Source organism: Scyliorhinus torazame, chromosome 18 (assembly GCF_047496885.1).
Source record: "Scyliorhinus torazame isolate Kashiwa2021f chromosome 18, sScyTor2.1, whole genome shotgun sequence".
NCBI lineage: Eukaryota > Metazoa > Chordata > Chondrichthyes > Carcharhiniformes > Scyliorhinidae > Scyliorhinus > Scyliorhinus torazame.
In genome coordinates, this window is record NC_092724.1 from 143,210,471 (window position 1) to 143,224,331 (window position 13,861).

Below are 13,861 nucleotides of genomic sequence, written 5' to 3' on the forward strand. Positions count from 1 at the left end.
CACTAGATGGCATCACTAAGTCTTATAAAAGACTGTGGGCGGGATTCTCCACTCCCACGCCGAAGTGGCCGCGCCGTCGAGGTTCACGACGGCGCGAAACGGCCCCGATCCCGACCGATTCAGGGCCCGAAAATGGGCTAGGATCGGGGCCGCGAGAACCTCGGGGGGGGGGGGGGGGGGGGGGGGGGCGTGCCGCGAAGGCCGCGTCGTCACCGCGCGACGCCCGAATGACGCAGCGCTGCGTCATAAATTGAGCGATCCGCGCACCGAGGACCCAGAGGAGAAGAGAGGAGATGGCTGAGCCCCGAAGAGCCGCACCGAGGTTCCGGGACACGGACCTGGACACCCTGGTGGATGAGGTGGAGCGGCGAAGGGACACCCTCTGCCCAAGACGTGGGCATCGCCAGCCATCCAGCGCGGTGAGGCGCGGCTGGCGGGAGGTGGGCACCGCAGTCAGTGCTGTGGGGCAGACCCCCCAGACGGGGGAGCAGTGCCGCAAGAAGCTGCACAACCTCACCCGGGCTGCCAGGGTAAGTGCCATGAGGGTGCCCCCAGGCTCTCTTTCCCCCCCCCCCCCCCCATCGGCACGGGGGGGAGAAGTTGGGTGGGGGGTTGGGAGTGTTGGGGGGGACTGGGGCATCAGGGGCGATGTTGGGGGGGTCAGGGGGGGTTTGGGGGGGGTCACGGTGCACAACTATCTACTCGACCCACATGAGCCCCGGGACCCCCCTGGAACGAACCCATGGCGTGCTGTCTCCTGAACCAGCAACAATGTTGCCTATATCTGCATGCCCTGATGATACCCGCCTAATGGTGATGCTTTATCCAACCCCCCCCCCCCCCCCCCCCCCCCTGCAGGACAAGACAGCGCACAACCAGCGGGAGGGCATGAGAACCGGAGGGGGTTTTCCGGTCCTGCACCCCCTAACTGTTCACGAGCAGAGGGCCCTGGACCTCGCTGGTGGATCCGCCACCCAGGAGGTCGCGCCATGCCAGGTCGGAGGCGCAGAAACAAGTGAGAGTACCCCACACTCTGGCCCCTGCACCCCCGATCCCATCCCCCCTCACACTCTGGCCACTGCACCCCCGATCCATCCCCCCTCACACTGTGCACCCACCACCACCATACACCCAGGCCACCGTGTCTAACAAACCCCGAATCTTTTATGTTCCCCAGGGCCATCCGCCAAACCTTCAGGGACGTCTCGCCCAGGAAGCAGCGCAACGCCGCCCACCGCAACTGCACCCAGGGACGCACGCCAGAGGTTGGCAGTCGGTCGGACAGGAGGGCAGACCTCACAGTCTGGGACACAGGACCGGGACGCTGAGACCTCCGGGACAGACATTAGTCAGGGGCACAGGGTGGACAGTCATGTCGAAGCCCACATCACGGCCACACACCCGCTGGATCCACCTGGAGGTCAAGACGACATGGCCCGCATGGAGCTTGCGCCGGGCCATGAGGGGGACCAGTACACACCAGACTTCCTGACGGATGATGACCTCGAGCTTGCGGCACTGCTGTCTCCCACACCGTTCACCATCGCAGAGACACTCACCTCGGTTGGGCAGATAAGTGATGAGGCTCCCGGGTCACTGTCTGGTGCGCACCCCACAGCCGAGCCGGTACAGCAGGTGGAGTTTGGAGCAGCCGAGGGGCTGGACGGTCGGAGGGCAGCCCAGGCCCAGCAACCAGCTGCCACCCAGACGGTTCCCGGGTTCCTGGATGTAATTGACCCACCCGGACAACCGATGCGTGTGGACACCCAGGGACTGAATAACGGGATGAGGGCCATCTTCCAGGACCTGCACACGCAGCTGGAGGAGTCTATCCGCGTCCAGGAGCAGGGAGTGGTGCCGCTCATCGCAGCCACCCAGGCCGACACTGCACGGGTAGCGTCCGCGGTGGAGGCAATGGGTGAAGGGGTTTCGGCCATGGGTCAGGTTCTGCAAGGCGTTGGGCTTCACGTGCACGCGTCATCCATGGCCCAGGAGTGGGCTGCCCTCTCACAGGCAGCCATCTCACAGAGACAACAGGACATTGCCGCCGCTTTCGGGGCCCTGGCTGAGTCTCGCCATGCCATGGCCCAGTCCCAGCAAGCAATGTCTCAGTCCTAGCAGTCGGTCGCGGAGAGCATTGACCGTCTGGCGCACGTGATGGATGGCGTCGCGCACTCACAGGTCGAGATCGCACAGACCTTAGCAGGAATGTGGCACTCCCTGGGCACCGTCTTGGCGAACATTTGGACCGTGGTCGATACCGCTGCAGGCCTCCAGGACTGGCAGCGCCAGGTGTCGGGGGTGCGACGGGGCATGTCTCCGAGCGCATCTCCGTCCCACAGTGAGGCTCGGGGGCCACCGGGCTCCCCGAGGGAGGAGGAGGTTCTGGGTCCCGTCCCGGTAGCTCCACCAAGGGACGTCCCGGTACACTCGGCCTCCCCCCGTTCCGTCCCTGGCGCATCTGGTGGGGAGCGGGCAGGTCAGGGTGGCACCACGCCATCCAGCACGCCCGCAGAGCAGCCTGGCCCATCGAAGCCGGGCCACCCCAGGAAACGTGTGCCGACGGGGAGCCATGTCGAAGGGCGTGATTCACAGCAGTCCACCTCCACTCCTGCTGTACCATCTGGGAACACACCGAGACGTAGTGGCAGGGCTTGTAAGGCAAAGTCGTTAGGCACGTAAGAAGTTGGCACGGGTGCAGGGCACAGTCTAGTTGTAGGGGGTAGGGCACCTATGTTTACCACACGAATAAACGCACTGTTAAATCTGACTTGTAAGACTGTGCTATGTCCGGTGCCAGGGGGATCGTGAGGGTGCCCGATTGGCGTTGTGGTATACGAGCCGTTCAAGGTCTGTTCCCGATGTGCTGACCCTCTTTCTTCCCCCCCCCCCCCCCCCCCCCCCCGCCCCCCATAATCGGACACCGTTGTCCTCGGTACACCGACGCCAGCCACCCCACGGGCATGTGGTGAAATATCCGTCACGAAGGCTGTGACCACCGGAGTGCATGGTTCAGCTAAAGCCATGAGTCAGACCTCGGCTGGCGAATCTGAGCACACAGCTCATCGCAGAGCGGGCTGTCATCATTCAACATGGCACTGATCACACCCGCTTACCCAATCATCAATGTTGTGCAATCCCGTAGTGCCGCAGTGGTAAGGTGATGTGGAATTGTTGCCGTGAACGCGGTGCGGGGGGGGGGGGGGGGGGGTGCTGTGTGGTGCCCGTGTACAGCAGTGACGGTGCAAGTGGCAGTGTTCAGCAAATCCCACCCCCACAGTGCGTGAACCGTGCGGCCACCAACGCGTTGCGTGCCCGCTGTCCGCGGCGGTGCCGTCGCGCAGCCTCCTGGGTGTAACAAGCAGCCGGGCAGTGCTGCGTCCTGCGCCCCTCCCCCCACCCTGATGTGCCTCCTCATCCTCATCCTCCGCATCCTCCTCTTCCCCATCCCCCTCGTTTGCGTTAGCTCCGGTGCCGTCGGGTCCTCCCTCCGGCTCCTCCACCAGGTCATCACCCCTCTGCATGGCAATGTTGTGCAGCGCACAGCAGACCACAACTATGCGACCGACCCTGTCGGGCCGGTATTGCAGGGCCCCTCCTGATCGGTCCAGGCATCTGAATCGCATCTTCAGCAGCCCGAAGCACCGCTCCACCACGCCCCTGGTTGCTTGTGCCTCGTTGTATAGGCTCTCCACGTTGGTGTGAGGCCTCCGTATTGGAGACATGCCCCGTCGCACCCCCGACACCTGGCGTCAGCAGCCATGACCTCAATGGATAGCCCTTGTCGCCTAGCAACCAGCCCCTCAGCCGGGGTGGGGGCCTTCATCGAACATTGCGGGGATGAACGACTGCCAGAATGTAGGCGTCATGCACACTGCCGGGGTACTTTGCACACACGTGCATGATCTTCATGTGGGGGTCGCACACCACCTGAATGTTCATGGAGTATGCGCCCTTCCTGTTCATGAACACTTCCCTGTTGTCTGCAGGCGGGCGCATGGGGACGTGCACACCATCGATGACACCCTGGACCATCGGTATCCTGGCCACCTTGGCGGATCCACGTGCCCGTGCTTCCTGCTGTGCTCGGTCCTCGGGGAATTGAATGTACCTGTCCGCGATGGCGTACAAGGCGTCGGTGACGGCCCTGATGCACCTGTGGACCGATGCCTGTGATATCCCGGATAGGTCCCCGCTCGGCGCCTGGAAGGAACCGGTTGCATAGAAGTTTAGGGCCACCGTCACCTTGACGGAGACTGGTATCGTGTGTCCTCCTCCCATTCCACGTGGTGCGAGGTGCGCCACGAGCTGGCATAGATGTGCGACTGTTTCCCTGCTGAACCGTGGTCTCCTCCTGCATGTGATGTCCGTTAGGGCCTCGAACGACATTCTGTCACGGTACACCCTCGGCCTTGCTGGACGCCTGTGGCGCCCTGGCACCACCATCAGTGGATCCTCCTGCTCCACCTGCTCCTCCTCCTCCTGCTCCCCCCCAAGCACTTCCTCTGCATTCCTCGCCATCTGGCGGTCAATGTTCCCCTCGGCATCCCCCTGTACATTCGGGTCCTGAGCGCCTGCGGCCTGCGCGGCGACGCCAGGCCACTCCGCGGCCATCCCCTCTGCTGCACCGGCGACCGCTGCATCTGCAGCCACTGTGGGCCGTCCGACTCTACGCTGCCGGATGGCAAACTCCAGAGCTGCTGCTCCAACCATGGGAGTAAACATCGCTGTCTGGTTGGCATACATGGTGACCTGCAGGAGGGTGGTGGGGGGCAGAGAAACGGCATGTTACACAGAGGTTCTTCCACACCTCGCCAGCCGGGTTGCATGGGATACCTGTGTGTCCCGGTGGCCTGGTCGCGCTGCAGATACGCAGCCAGCCTAACATCTGGTCACTGTCTGCGCCCAACGGTCAGTTCACACCGTACTGCTCACCAGTGTGCCACTCTCCTGTGCCCATCAGCCACACGCACCCTGCGGCCGTGTCCTCGTCACCGTCCTGCCATATCAGGGCGGCTGACCTGTGGCATCCGCGGATGGACGATACCATCCACACTCTCCCTCACCCCCCTCCCACCTGCACACTCTCCCACCCCCCCTCCCACCTGCACGCTCTCCCACCCCCCCTCCCACCTGCACGCTCTCCCACCCCCCCTCCCACCTGCACACTCTCCCTCACCCCCCTCCCACCTGCACACTCTCCCTCACCCCCCTCCCACCTGCACACTCTCCCTCACCCCCCTCCCACCTGCACGCCGCTCCCTCATCCCCCCTCCCACCTGCACGCCAACCCTCACCCCCCCCTCCCACCTGCACGCTCTCCCACCCCCCCTCCCACCTGCACGCTCTCCCACCCCACCTGCACGCTCTCCCACCCCCCTCCCACCTGCACGCTCTCCCACCCCACCTGCACGCTCTCCCACCCCCCCTCCCACCTGCACGCTCTCCCACCCCCCTCCCACCTGCACGCTCTCCCACCCCCCCTCCCACCTGCACCCTCTCCCACCCCCCCCACCTCCACCCTCTCCCACCCCCGCCCCACCTGCACACTCTCCCAAATCCCCCCCCACTTGCACCCTCTTCCACCCCCCCCCGCCTGCACACTCTCCCGCACCCCCCTCCCACCTGCACGCTCTCCCACCCCCCCTCACCTGCACGCTCTCCCACCCCCCCTCCCACCTGCACGCTCTCCCACCCCCCCCTCCCACCTGCACGCTCTCCCACCCCCCCTCCCACCTGCACGCTCTCCCACCCCCCCACCTGCACACTCTCCCACCCCCCCACCTGCACGCTCTCCCACCCCCCCCACCTGCACGCTCTCCCACCCCCCCTCCCACCTGCACACTCTCCCACCACCCCCTCCCACCTGCACCCTCTCCCACCCCCCCCTACCTGCACCTGCACACACTCCCGCAACCCCCCCCACCTGCACGCTCTCCCACCCCCCCTCCCACCTGCACCCTCCTCCCACCTGCACCCTCTCCCACCCCCCCCCACCTGCACACTCTCCCGCAACCCCCTCCCACCTGCACGCTCTCCCACACCCCCTCTCCCACCTGCATGCACTCCCACCCCCCCTCCCACCTGCATGCACTCCCACCCTCCCTCCCACCTGCACACTCTCCCGCACCCCCCCTCCCACCTGCACCCCCCCTTTGGCCGCAGCCTTCTCAGGGAAGCCGGCGTGGTCTCCAGGCGCTGCGCTACAGTCCGCTCACCTCCTCCCTGCTCAGCGTCAGCCAGCACGACTGGCTGACGACTTTAAAAAGCAGGTGTGAACGGCGACGGCGTGAACTGGGGTCTCGCCGTCGGGCCTTCAGCCCATCCGGGCCTGAGAATAGCAGGGGTGCCGGAGAATCGCCGTTTTGGGTGTCTCGGGCGATTCTCCGGCCTGCGGCCCGCGAAACTCGACCGGGCCATTCCCGCCGCTTGGGAGAATCGCGGGAGGGCGTCGGACTGGCGTCGCGGGAAATTTTGGCGGCCCAGGCGATTCTCCCAACCGGCCTGGGAGTGGAGAATCGCGCCCTGTGTCTCTAAGCATTTTGGGGGAAGCTGATGGAGAAGGATAGTGTGAGGTTGTGTTCGAGTGTTGGTTGTATTAGAGAGACATAATAGATTAGTGTAACAAATATTCAATACTATTATTTTGGTAGCTATTACTCAATAGAGTGTGCAAACCATTTAAAGTAGTGTAAAATAAACTAGCTTTGTTTGAAATACATAACTCAATGTTCTTTGTAAACACTACGACTTTTGGCTATCTTGGAGAAAAATACAAGGAACATTACAAGTAGTAATTTGGAATAAACAGTGGTGGACAACCTGCTCTTAATGGGCTAACCAATTGACTCTATTCATATAAAGGCGTGCATTTTTTATGGCACATTTCATGATTTCAGGACGTTCTAAAGCATTTACAATCAGTGAAGTACATTATTCTTTAAGCGCAGTCAGTGTTGTAGGAAATACAGCAGTCAGTGTTGCACACCTCCCAGCAGCAGCAATATAATAATGACCTGATAATCTGGTTACTTTAAAAATGGTGCTGATTGAGGGATAAATATTGGCTGGAATACTGTGGATAACTTTCCCGTTCTTCCTAAAATGCCTGCTTTTGTACCCACCTGACATGGAGAAACGGTTTGATGTCTCGTCCAAAGAGCATCTCCAACAGTGCAACATTCCCTCAGTAGTTGACTGGAGTGTCAGTTTAGATTATGTGCTCAACTCTTTAAAGTGAAACTTGAATCCATTAACCTTCTGACTCACAGGCAAGAGCGTTAACAACTGAACCATGACTGATATTGAAGGCTAAATACTCTGTACAGTGCGGTAAATGAAGAAGCTATTACTCGGGACAGCTCTCCTGATGAACCGGGGTCTCTGTAACTTTAGGAATATTGAGATTTTAATCTTAGCCATTGCTCAATCTCGTATCACAGGAAAGGATTCTCCAAGTTTGAGGTAACTGCAAATTATGTCAGTTGCTCAAAGTCATGCAGCTGACTGGAAAAACCTTCAGGACAAGGAACAATAAATTGAGCAAAGAAACCTTGAAGCGTGAGCTGGCTTTGTACCTGTTTAATGGAAAATGCTAGGGTTGAGTGCTTTTATGGTTGTTAATATTGTGGGTGGACCATAAAATTTCTCCTAGGAACCAGGGTTGAGATAATCTCATCACGGAACCTGACAGATGGGTTACTTCATGCCTGACAGAGTCCCAGAGCATCAGGCGTTGCATTCTAGATTGAGAAGCAAAGATAATGGTCACAATTTGCTTGTAGCAGTGAAATTGGCAGATAATGAGAGGCTAGTTTAAGACATTATGACTACTGGTCATTTGCACTACATCAGAAACATGTGAGCAAAAACGAAAAAACATTGAAATGTCAACAAATTCTGTAATACTTTGCGTTGCAAGATGAACTTTGCAAAGGTTCTTGGAGCAAAAAATGTTCAGATTGTGGAATTGACATTGTATTTATTTCACCTAACGATTTTCCACATTTTCCCTCATCTCTTCTCATCTTGAGAAGGCTGTGATTTATCCTGTGTATGATTTCATGGGCGAGCATGGCATTTTAGCATCTTGCTCACTTGGCTACTTTTGTGTTGAGCTTTTAAGAGCGGGTTTTTGGCAGGTTGTTGCACCGTGGGGGCAGTCATGACCAGAGTGGAGTGCTGTCTGCACTTTCGGAGCCACACATTAATTTCCAATCACAGTTCAGGTAGCTGTCAGTCAACTAAATGTAAGTAGTACTAAATGTAAGTAGGTCACCGACCATATCATTAAGTGTTGTGTCGCTGAGTGTTGACTGGTGCTTTGAAGCTAGGATGTGTCTGAAAGGTATTTAATGGAGAGAATGCCCGAAGAGCACAGAAACGTTAGCTGGTGATGGAGGGAAGACTTTAAACCAGACATTTGGGGCGGGATTCTCCCATCCCGCGGCAGAGTGCCCACGCCTTCGTAAACGGGCTGCTGCCAGGAGTAATTCTGGCCCCTTCAGGGGGCCCGCACAGCACTGAAGCAGTTTGTGCGCCGCAGGGTCCGCGCATGCGCAGTGGTACTGGCGCCAACCCGCGCATGCGTGGTGGCCTCCTTCAATGCGCCTGCCCCAATGCAACATGGCGCAGGACTACAGGGGCCGGTGCATAGGAAAAGAGGCCGGGGGACAGAGAAACGCCACAGACGATCACGGGCCAGGCCGCATCGGAGCCCCCCCCTCCCCCCGAGGTTGGAGCCCCCCCCCCCCCCCCCAACAGACCGGCACCCGACCCTTGCACGCAGAGTTCCCGCCAGCTGCGAGCAGGTGTGGACGGCGCCAGCGGGACTCAAGTGTTTTAACTGCGGCCGCTTGGCCCATCCGGGGCGGAGAATCGGCGGGCCGTACACGTAGAGCGGCCCGCGACCGGCGGGTGCCAAGCACGCCGGTGCCCCCTCTCCGCTCTACTGAGGGGGTAGCGTGGCCCGGTTGCGGGGATTCTCTGGCCCGGCCCAGGGCTGGGAGAATCCCGCCCCTGGTGACAGTGGGAGCTAAGTGGAGGAACTTTAATTGTCTTTATTTTAACTTACAAACAACCGTCAAACTTTAAAGTTGCTAGAGAATGGAATGCTTTGCATGTCATAGAAGTTGTAAAAAAAAATTGCCTTCCAAGCTAAACTTCAGTGAGGTTCCATTTGCATCTGCAAAAATTGCAATCTGGTCAATGCACACGAGGCTGAAGTTGTTTGTGTCAGAGAAAATAACGTAGAGTTAAACCAAAGGTCCTTCAAGCTAAATTTACAGCATGAGAAAAGATGGACCTTAAGCACAACATTTTCTGAAGTGAGAGCGAAGGGGGTAAACTCGCTTTTTAAGTTCATTCACAGAATGTACAGTGCAGAAGGAGGCCATTCGTCCCATCGAGTCTGCACCGGCTCTTTGAAAGAGCCCACACCTCCACGCTATCCCCATAACCCAGTAACCCCACCCAACACTACGGGCAATTTTGGACACGAAGGGCAATTTAGCATAGCCAATCCACCTAACCTGCACATCTTTGGACTGTGGGAGGAAACCGGAACACCCGGAGGAAACCCACGCACAGACGGGGAGAACGTGCAGACTCCGCACAGACCCAAGCCGGGAATCGAACCTGGGACCCTGGAGCTGTGAAACTGTTGTGCTAACCACTATGCTACCGTGCTGCCTAACATTCATGGGATGTTAGCATCGCAGACTGTGCCAGCATGTATTTCCCATCCATAATTGCCCTTGAGGGGCAGTGAAGATTCAACGTAACAATATGGGCACGACCAGGTAAGGATGGCAGAATTCCTTCCCTAAAAGACATTATGAACCAGATGGGATTTTACAATAATCGACAATGGTTTCATGGTCATCACCAGACATTTATTTAATTCAAATTTCACCATCTGCAGTGGCAGGATTTGAACCTGGGACCCCAGATCAGTACTCTGGGTCTACTAATGCAGTGACAATAACACCACCCCACCGCCTCCTCAAAGCTTCGGCATTGATGTTTGGAATCAGGTGTTTACCGGGAACCTTGCTCAAGTCAATTGTTAGACTCAGCAACTTTATCTTCAAACCACATCAGTTTTTAATTAGGAAAAGTGTAAAAAATAACTTAAATATTTAGGACTGCTACAAGGCTGCTTCCCTCACACCTGTATCACACCCGTAAATTCTATTCCCCTCGAAGTCTACCACTCTTAAGTTTACAAGCATAGATTTTAACTGCTAATGCGAAAGAGAAAATGCTGGAAAACCTCAGCAGGTCTGGCAGCATCTGTAGGGAGTGAAAAGAGCTAACGTTTTGAGTCCGATGATTCTTTGTCAAATCTATCAGAGAAAATGGGAAATATTGATACTGTGGAATGAGAATGAAAGATGAGTCATAGCCACAGAAACCCAGCAGAACCGGGTGCTAATGGCCACAGAAACCCAGGGAAACCGCGTGCTAATGGCCACAGAAACCAAGGGGAAAGAGTGCTAATGGCACTGTCCCCAGAGAGAACAAAAGATGTGAAATGCCAAACAGCAGAGAAACTAACATCAGAGGGTGAACTGTAGATGTGGGGGAGGGGAAGGGGGAAGTAAAGAGGAGAAAGGTTAACGAAAGGTGGATAAGATTGGGGGGGGGGGGATTAAATATATATTAAGAAAGAAATGGTAAAAGACAGTGAAAATGAAATGGGATGAAAACAAATGGGTCGAGGTGGGGTAGAGCTAATCATCTGAAGTTGTTGAATTCGATGTTGAGACCAGAAGGCTGTAGCGTGCCTAACCGGAAGATGAGATGTTGTTCCTCCAGTTTGCGTTGAGCTTCACTGGAACATTGCAGCAGGCCAAGAACAGACATGTGGGCATGGGAGCAGGGTCTTTTGTGAAAATGCTAATACCTATCTAATGGACCTGCAGGGGCGTCACCAGCTGCTTGTGCTGGACAAGCCCAAGTGGGTATCAGACTCCATCTTCAAGCAGGAGACTTGAGGCATCTTCCTTCTCGGATGTTGTTATGCGAGGCTACGCTGATGAAATCTCTTTGTCTCCTCCTGCTACAGATCTAGCTGACACTGGCCTCATGCTTCCAGTCCCATGCTCACAGGGCGGCACTAATCAATCACTGTCCTATCTGGTGAATGTACAGAGAGTTGTGACTCACTCAGGGGTCGTATTACTTCTCAGGGACACACCACGCAGGGGTAATAATAATAATCTTTATTGTCACAAGTAGGCTTACGTTAACATTGCAATGAAGTTACTGTGAAAATTCCCTAGTCGCCACATTCCGGCGTCTGTTCGGGTACACAGAAGGAGAACTCAGAATGTCCAATTCACCTAACAACACCTTTCGGGACATACGGGAGGAAACCGGAGGAAACCCACGCAGACAAGGAGAGAACGTGCAGACTTTGCGCAGACAGTGAGCCAAGCCAGGAATCGAACCTGGGACCCTGGCACTGTGAAGCAACAGTGCTAACCATTGTGCTACTGTGATATTGTTCATATTAGTTTATTGCAGAATGCCTGACCTTAGGGCCAGTTGTCCTTGATTACTTTAGTACCTCCTTCCCTCTTCCTTTGATTGTTTAGGATATGTTTATTGTCAGGGAATATGTTGCTTTTCATCCTGCTAATTCATCATGATCATTCTTTCACTTGAAGACATTTATTGCCCAGCATCCTGCTGACTCTTTATGGTCGGTCGTAAACTCAAAGATATTTATTCTAAATCACATAGGTCATTTCTTCTTGTTGCAGGTTGTAAACCTCACACTCACAGCCTAAAGTCATTCGTTCTGCTGACCATATTCCTGAAGTTAAAATCTCTTAGTTAGCCACATTTCCCATCAGGCCATAGTAGTGTCCTTTCTTTGCTTGGCCATTTTGTATCAGGCTGTAAATGGCTGGCTACACAGGGTTTTGATACTTCCAGCATGGGATTCCTTTTGGAATAGGGAAGCCCACATGGCCCAGGTATGCTGTACCAAAACAGTAGTGGCCGACAGGGCTGTGGAGTTGTGCGGTAGGACAATAGAATGGCGAGGCAATGTTTAAACAAGTTGCAGAGGTGGTTGCAGTAGGTATAAGAGAACATCCATACACATTTGAAAAACCTTAAGGTGTGCCAGTGGAGAAACCCAAATCAAATTTCAAATGTCTAATTCCAATGTTGGAAGATAAACAAAGTAAAAATAGTTAATAAAAGTTAAGACGCACCAGAGCCGTGTTTGCTAGGTGTCTGATCGATAAGATCTGTGATCTGAAATGTCTTGTAAGTGCTAATGGATTGGACCTTATTAGTATTCCAGTCAAACAACACATAACTTGAAGGATGCAGGTTGTTTTAGAAGGCACTGTATTTGGAAGTAAAATAGATAATTTGACAGCATATGTTAACTCCAGTATAGATGCGCAAGTGGGAGAGCATATATAACAGGCAAGGACTGAATAATTTGAGATAGACAGTGCAGGGTCCCCTCGTGGCCGTTCCCCATCAAACCAAGTGTACCGTTTTGGATGCTGTTGGGGGGGATGATCTAGCGGGGGAAGGCCCTGGCAGCCAGGTCTCTGGCACTGAGCCTGGCTCTGTGGCTCAGAAGGAAAGGGGGAGAATAGAAAAGCAATAGTGACAGGAGAATCAATGGTTAGGGGAATGGATAGGAGATTCTGTGGTCGTGAATGAGACTCCCGGAAGGTATGTTTCCTCCCGGGTGCCAGGGCCAGGGATGTCTCGGATCGAGTCTACAGGATTCTTAAGGGGGAGCAACCAGAAGTCGTGGTGCACATAGGCACCAACAACATAGCTAAGAAAAGGGATGAGGATCTAAAAGGTAATTTTAGGGATTTAGGTTGGAAGCTAAAGAGCAGGATAAGCAGAGTAGTGATCTCGGGATTGCTACCGGTGCCACGTGCAAGTGAGGCAAGGAACAGAGAGCGAGTGCATCTGAACACGTGGCTACAGGGCTGGTGCAGGAGGGAAGGCTTTAGATATGTGGATCATTGGGATATCTTCTGGGGAAGATGGGACCTGTACACGAAGGACGGATTGCATCTAAACTGGAGGGGCAACAATATCCTGGGTGGGAGGTTTGCTAGAGCTCTTCAGGAGGGTTTAAAGGAGTTTGGCGGGGGATGGGAACCAGAGCTATGGATCAGAGGAGAGGGCAGCTGTTGAACAGGCAGAAATAGTATGCAGCAAGTCTGTGAGGAAGGATAGCCAGTTGATAGGGCAAAGTTGCACTCAGTGGGATGGGTTAAAGGAACAGATTGGGCGTCAGATCTTGGCAAAGTGCAGAAGTAACAGAGTTGTCATGGGTGACTTCAACTTCCCTAATATTGACTGGAACCTCCTTAGTGCAAATGGTTTGGATGGAGCAGATTTTGTCAGGTGTGTACAAAAAGGATTCCTGACTTAATATGTAGATAGGCCGACTAGGAAAGAGGCCATATTGGACTTGGTGCTCGGCAACAAACCAGGCCAGGTGTCAGATGTCTCGGTGGGAGAGCATTTCGGTGACAGTGACCACAACTCCTTGACCTTTACCATAGTCATGGAGAGGGATAGGAACAGACAGTATGGGAAGGTATTTAATTGGAGGAGTGGAAATTATACTGCTATTAAACTGGAGCTGAGGAGCATAAAGTGGGAACAGTTGTTCTTGGGGAAATGCACAACAGTAATGTGGGGATTGTTTAAGGAGCACTTGCTGCGAGTGCTGAATAGTTTTGTCCCACTGAGACGAAGGAATGGTAAGGTGAAGGAGCCTTGGATGACAAGAGAAGTGGAGCTTCTCGGCAAGAGGAAGAAGGAAGCTTACGTAAGGTTGAGGAAGCAAGGATCTGACTCGGCT

At 55.2% G+C, this 13,861-nt stretch overlaps 1 protein-coding gene and 1 long non-coding RNA gene across 2 annotated transcripts in view; one reads left to right on the top strand and one right to left on the bottom strand.

Annotated features, from left to right (window-relative positions):
- The window catches only part of LOC140395590 (uncharacterized), an 85,421-nt gene extending 78,206 nt beyond the window's left edge, over nt 1-7,215 (bottom strand). Inside the window, exon 1 of the long non-coding RNA XR_011936240.1 lies at nt 7,125-7,215. This is a non-coding gene — a long non-coding RNA (uncharacterized lncRNA). The remainder of the gene's footprint in view (nt 1-7,124) is intronic.
- Nucleotides 1-13,861, top strand: part of LOC140395589 (zinc transporter ZIP11-like) — a 764,184-nt gene that overhangs the window by 206,458 nt on the left and 543,865 nt on the right. The window lies entirely within an intron of this gene.